A 6,357-nucleotide genomic window follows, 5' to 3' on the forward strand; every position below is an offset into this window, starting at 1 on the left:
AGGGATATTTGTACTTTGACGCACCAAATCTTGATGTATGAATAAGGCATGCACATATGAGCTCAACCTTCTAGGTGTTCTCTTTAGTTTGACACTCAAATCATCACCCCCTCTTAATATATCATCATAGCTTTCATGAATTACACTATATGCAGAGCATGTAAAAAACAAGTGATATTGATCCTTTACTAGCCCTTCCTTGCATACCTTACATGCCTTTAAGGGGAGAGAGAGCGAGAGAGAGAATATGTCTAATCAAAGATCGCCCAAATAAGCTTGGAACATAGGATGCAAAGTACAAAAATCTAATATGAACAAAATCCTCTCATCTGATTGTGTGCTTGACATTTGAAATGGTTTAGGATATGGGGAGTAAAAGATATATTGGAGGTCTAATGTAATGTTATGAATTATGTGATAATTGAGGATAGATTACTAGAGACACTGGGATGAAGTGGCAATATGTTAAATGACAAATTGGAATATTCCATGTTGCAAATATTAACCCCCAATATTCGCCTCAATACAAGGAAAAAAATGCATGAAAATATCCAATCTCATCTCACCACCCCCATGAGCCATGGCCTCTAAGAGAGCCTTACCACTTCTTCAAACTCACTCACACGAGTTAGGTGTTTAGGTAGCATAATGGCATCATTAAGCAAACATGAAGATATGCAAGGTATGCAATGAAAACCTACTTGAGGATGAATATCACGTACTTTTTGCATACTCAACATATAAGGTAATTCATGATAAATATGATGACTTGTTAAACGTGCATGATAATGTGAGTGTATGTGCATTATTTTCAAATCGATAGTTTTTGTTGTAGAGTAGTAACTCTTCTTCTTAGGAAGGAGTCACATACAAGATGATACGTTGATTTGGTTTGATAGGTTAAAATTCATCATGGAAGATAAAATTTCTATTCTATACTCTCTCTCTCTCTCATAATAAACCCATAATTGGGCGAGATGCGTAATAATTATCGTGCTTCAAACTCCAAAATTCTTTGAGATGAAGCCTCAACACACTCTCTCCAGCCGTCTGCAGCTGTTTGCCGTCTGTTGCCGTCGTTTGACGACTACCGCCGTCACGGGGTGTTTCTTCTCCGTTTTCTCTTGACGTTGTGAAGTGCCATTTTCTTGACGAGTTCGTGGGTGGGTTCTTTTGGTGTGCTCGTCGCGTGCTACAAAATGCCGATGTGATTGCGACATACACACAAACTCAGCTAAGTCTCGAACCCATTTATTTTACCTTTTTTTCTTATTGACACCACAATGATGTCTAGACGGACTAAGGAACATAAGGATATACAAGACGAGGCTATAAGTAAGGAGGACTTTTTAGATATGTTTAATCGTTTAACAAAAATAGAGATGGATATGAAAAAATGGGTGAAAGACACCGAAACCCACAAGAAAAAAGATAGAGAGGAAAAAGACACCCTCAAGGCCGAAATAGAACAACTTAAAGTAGAAAACACCGACCTTAAAAAACAACTTAAGGACATCGAGGTATCTCGAGAAGACGGTGAAATATCCTCTATAGAGGATATAAAGGACGAAATTAAAAAAGTTAAAGAGGAAGTTAATAATAACATAGAGTTAGCTAAAACGGGTTGGGTAGATGTGGTTAAAAGAAACATTAAAAAAGAAATAAAAGATGAAAATATTGTTAATACCACCATTGAAGAAGAGAAAATGCGTCAGGCCCGATGCTTAAATGTACGTGTCACTGGGCTCAAGGAAGGTGCATCCCCAAATGAGGACGCACAAACACTTGGGAAAATGTTAGGGTACACAGAGGCCCTACCTATCACCAAAGCATGGAGGGTCGGGCGTGACACAACTAGGAAGAGAGCCTTAGTCCTTCAATTTAAAGACTTAGACTCTAGAATCACTTTCTTTAAGAAGAGACCAATCCTTCGAGGAATGGATGGGGACCCCATCTATCTCGATGAAGACCTCACTAAGATGCAAATTGAGCATCGCAAGAGTTGTATGCCACGAGTTATGCAAGCTCGTAAAGAAGGCCATCGCGCCTTTTACCGAGACGGGCGAGTGATCATAAATGATCGCACTACTAATTGACGGCGTGTGGCCCATGTGACAGAAAATGCACTTAGGATGACCCTATGGAATTGTAATGGCATACTCTGGGCACACCCCGGCCGCCTAGAGGAGATACTAAAGGTATCTGATATACTTTTCTTGGTAGAAACACATCAGAGCCCAAATAGAGGACTCCCACGGGTCGAAGGATTCCATTGGGAGTCCGCTTTTAGACAAACCTCACGTCGACACACTACTAGGGGATTTGGAGGTGTCGCGATACTATTTCGTAGAGAGCTACATAATAGGATAGAAATAATGAAGATAGACCCAGAAGCTCGTTTTATGTGGGTGAAAGTCTCCACAAGCAAAGACCATGTAGTATTTTTCGCCATTTGTTACTTTCCCCCAAAAGGATCCCGTTATAATATTGGTGGCTTGACGAGATTAGTCGATGAAGGAATGCCACATGGGCCTTCTCCATACGAACCCCTATCGGATGACATAATCCGATATTCTTCCCAAGGAGAAGTATTTCTTGTAGGAGACTTTAATGCGAGAACCCAATCCCGACAATGCACAGTATTTCAGATGAATAGAAACCTAGAAATGGTAAATGTTGATCCTTTAGACATAGGCACCACACGTAGATCAAAGGATCAAGGTGCAGACGCCACGAGCTTTGGCCATCATCTGCTCGAACTTGGCAGTCGACACCAGATGGTCATATATAATGGTTTAGCTAAGTGGTCGGGCTCGGAAGAGCTCACATGTTTCCCACATGGAGGAGAGGAAAGCACAGTTGACTATCTAATAGGGTGCCCTGAAGCTACCCACATGATTAACTCCTTCCGAGTGGCCCCATGCCCTATTGGCGCAGACCATAGTTTCTTATACTTCGAGCTAAAATGTGATATCTCTAAGGTCACCAAGTCTAGTCAACCATGCCATCACACCACAATACATTTCACACATGAGCTCTCTGACATATACTCTCAACATGTTCAGGCCCATCTCCCCTCCCTTGATCCCTCCCTACCGTTAGAAAGCCTTAGTACAAAACTCACACACATCCTTCACTCCGCAACAGCTAGCAGTTTCCCATATACAAAACACTCAAATCAAGGTAGATCAGGATCAATGCCACAAAATAAATGGTATGACGAGGATTGTAGGGACTTACATAGACAACTTACAGTATCGCAACTCAATGGTAGTATTACCTCCATACAAGCTCGCAAAGAAATGCGTAAGGTGACACATCGTAAGAGACGAGCGTGGGAGGCATCCCAATACTGGGAACTCTACCATATGCTCATGAGTAGCGATTGCGCCACGGCATGGAAGAGACTACGGGAGCCAAGACCACAAACACCCATCGAAGATCCCGAAACTTGGCACACATATACAAAGAGACTTTACCAAATCCCAAACCAACCACCCATTCCAATGCCTTCCACACCCCGGCCTACCACGGGGACACTTTTCACGACCTCTAGGGTCGTGAAGGTCATAAAGAAATTACAACATAGGAAGTCCATGGACCACATAGGATTGCGAGCAGAACACATTATATATGCGAGAGAGTGCAAGCTCCCTTGCTAACTCTAATCTTCAATCGTGCCCTTGCGGAGGGTTTTCCACCACAGTGGACTATGAATACAGTGGCCCCCATACATAAAGGGGGGGACCCCATGGACCCAAATACATATAGGACCATTATGATAGGCCATACCCTTGCTAAGTTATATGGTGCAGTAATGGAACCAGAGCTTAGCGACTATATGGAGACCCTAAACCTTCGTGCACCTGAACAAGCTGGCTTTAGACGAGCCTTCTCCACTATTGATCATATCTTCACACTTAGATGCCTAATTGACCAAACTAAGGCTCGCAAGAAGAAATTATATTGTTGTTTTGTGGACTTCCGCAAAGCCTTTGACACAGTCCCTAGAGAGCGGTTGTTTGATAGACTTAAAAGCTTGAGGATACCATATGATATGGTATGGGCCATCTACGCACTATATGAACAAGTGTCCGGGTGTGTCCAATGCCCAGGTGGCCTATCTAATCGTTTCACTAGCACTATTTGTGTAAAACAAGGTTGCCCCCTATCACCGACGCTTTTTGGGATCTACATTGATGAGATCACAGATTTTATTGCTCGTGAGGGAGGCACCGGAGTGGTCCTTGGGGATACGCAGGTTCGTATCTTGCTCTATGCGGATGACATAGTTTTGCTCTTTGAATCCGAACACGACCTACAAAGGCACCTTAATGCCTTAGATTACTTTTGTGTACAACGAGGATTGGTAGTGAATCTAGGGAAAACGAAAGTCCTTATCTTCCACACATCGGCCCAAGTTAGAGCTAAGTGTCACCTAAGTATCTCCCATAGCCCAGTCGAGGTGATTGGATCATACGTCTATCTCGGAGTCACTTTTAGTGCCCGCTCAGGTGAATTTTCGATGACACAGGCAACGAAGGATAGACTCACGAGAGGACATGCATCCCTCTCACTCCTAGAGAGACAATGCCACCAAGCACACTTTCAAGAGCCACGGACTAAAGGGTGGCTCTTTGACTCATTAGTGACCCCCTCCCTCATGTATGCATCAGCGGTTTGGGCTCCAGGATTACCATCTTTCATGTGGACGCAATTAGAGAGACCATTGGTGATGATGCTATCGCGCCAACTCCGAAGCAAATCGACTGTACCACATGACATTATTAGGGCTGAGTTCACGTTACCCCCAATGTTAGTAGAGGCACTTTTTCAACTTGTAGTCTTCATTCATAGGATACATAGCCAACCACATGATAGAATATCTCATCAAGCCTTTAAGGCCTCTCGATCATTGTATGAGTCCGGCTATACTAGCTCATGGTATGGCATGATGGTGAGTTGGCTTCTTGCGAATGGTCTAGACATTAATAACCTACCTCCCCTTAGGTACAACCACACGAGTGATAACACTTTAATCTCTCATGAGGACCGCAATAAAGTAATACGCCAAGAAATATGGCAAATTTACACTCGGTGTAAATGGATCACCCCACTAGAGCCACTCCCATCTAAAATGTTGTACTATAAGAAACACTTCATGCACTTCTCTGAGTTAGGTTTTATCACGCGGCCAAAATATCTAGATGTATTCTTACCACATGCACTAAGGGTTGCCATTGGACAACTTAGAATATCATCTCACCAACTTGAGATTGAGAATGGCCGTACTAGTGGAGTCCCTAGGGAGGAAAGGATATGTAGGTTATGTCACATAGAGATAGAGGATGAGTACCACTTTACATGCAAGTGTCCAACCTATGCCGAGATAAGGGCAAAATACCAAGACATACTTGGTTCGTCTCCCACCCTCCCCAAACTATTAGATACTCTAGATATAAAGAAATTAGGCAAATACATTCTAGAGCTAAAACAACACAGAGAGAATAAGTTACAAAATGTTGACAATAATGTTGCTAATGATCACGAACATGTAACAAATGAAGTTTTTCAAGAACCTAAGGAGACAACGAAAGCCGACACACTTGCACCACTCGGCCTTTCCATTGATGAGGCAGAAAACCAAAGAAGAACCAGACGTCCTCGGGTGCCGGGTTTCAAAGCAACTCGACGTGATGTGGAAGCAATATTGAAAATAAGGGAACGTGAGCTACACCGCCTAGAAGCCATGGCTAGGGCACTCTCTACATTGGAACCCACATCAAGACACTTTGACCCCCCACTTCTTTTCGAGAGACTTGGGTGGAAATAAAATTAGGCTTACTGTATAGTCTCTTTCGAGTATACTACATATTGTACACTACTAGAACTCTTTTAGTTTAAGTTCTAGTTTTTACTTAATTTTATTTTAGTTATGATGACTGGATAAATACTCTTTTGTTGTAAACCAATTGTCTCATGGGCCAAATTTGGCCTTAGAAGACGTTAATATATCTTTCTTTCTCTCTCTCTCTCTCTCTCTCTCTCTCTCTCTCTCTCTCTTCTTTATTAGTTATGGAAAAGTTGAAGCTATAAGAGGTCAACACCAAGAGTACAAAATGATTTGTATGGGCTATGCACACCTATAAGACCATTTGGCGAAGTATGTGACATATTATTTGAACATGTTGCTGAAAAAAACCACACACATGCATCTCCTCACATGAGAACAACCCCAAAGTTTCCGGACAAAAAGTTCCGTATAAAGCCATATTATGAGTTTCTCTCACAAAGAAGGAATCTCCCAATGTCACCTCGATTGGGGGAAATCCCTCAATTGTGTCCTCTTTTCATAAT

The sequence above is a fragment of the Azolla caroliniana genome, unplaced genomic scaffold (assembly GCF_043228905.1).
Source record: "Azolla caroliniana isolate FFs.n. ecotype wild unplaced genomic scaffold, voAzoCaro1.0.p SCAF_4, whole genome shotgun sequence".
Lineage (NCBI taxonomy): Eukaryota > Viridiplantae > Streptophyta > Polypodiopsida > Salviniales > Salviniaceae > Azolla > Azolla caroliniana.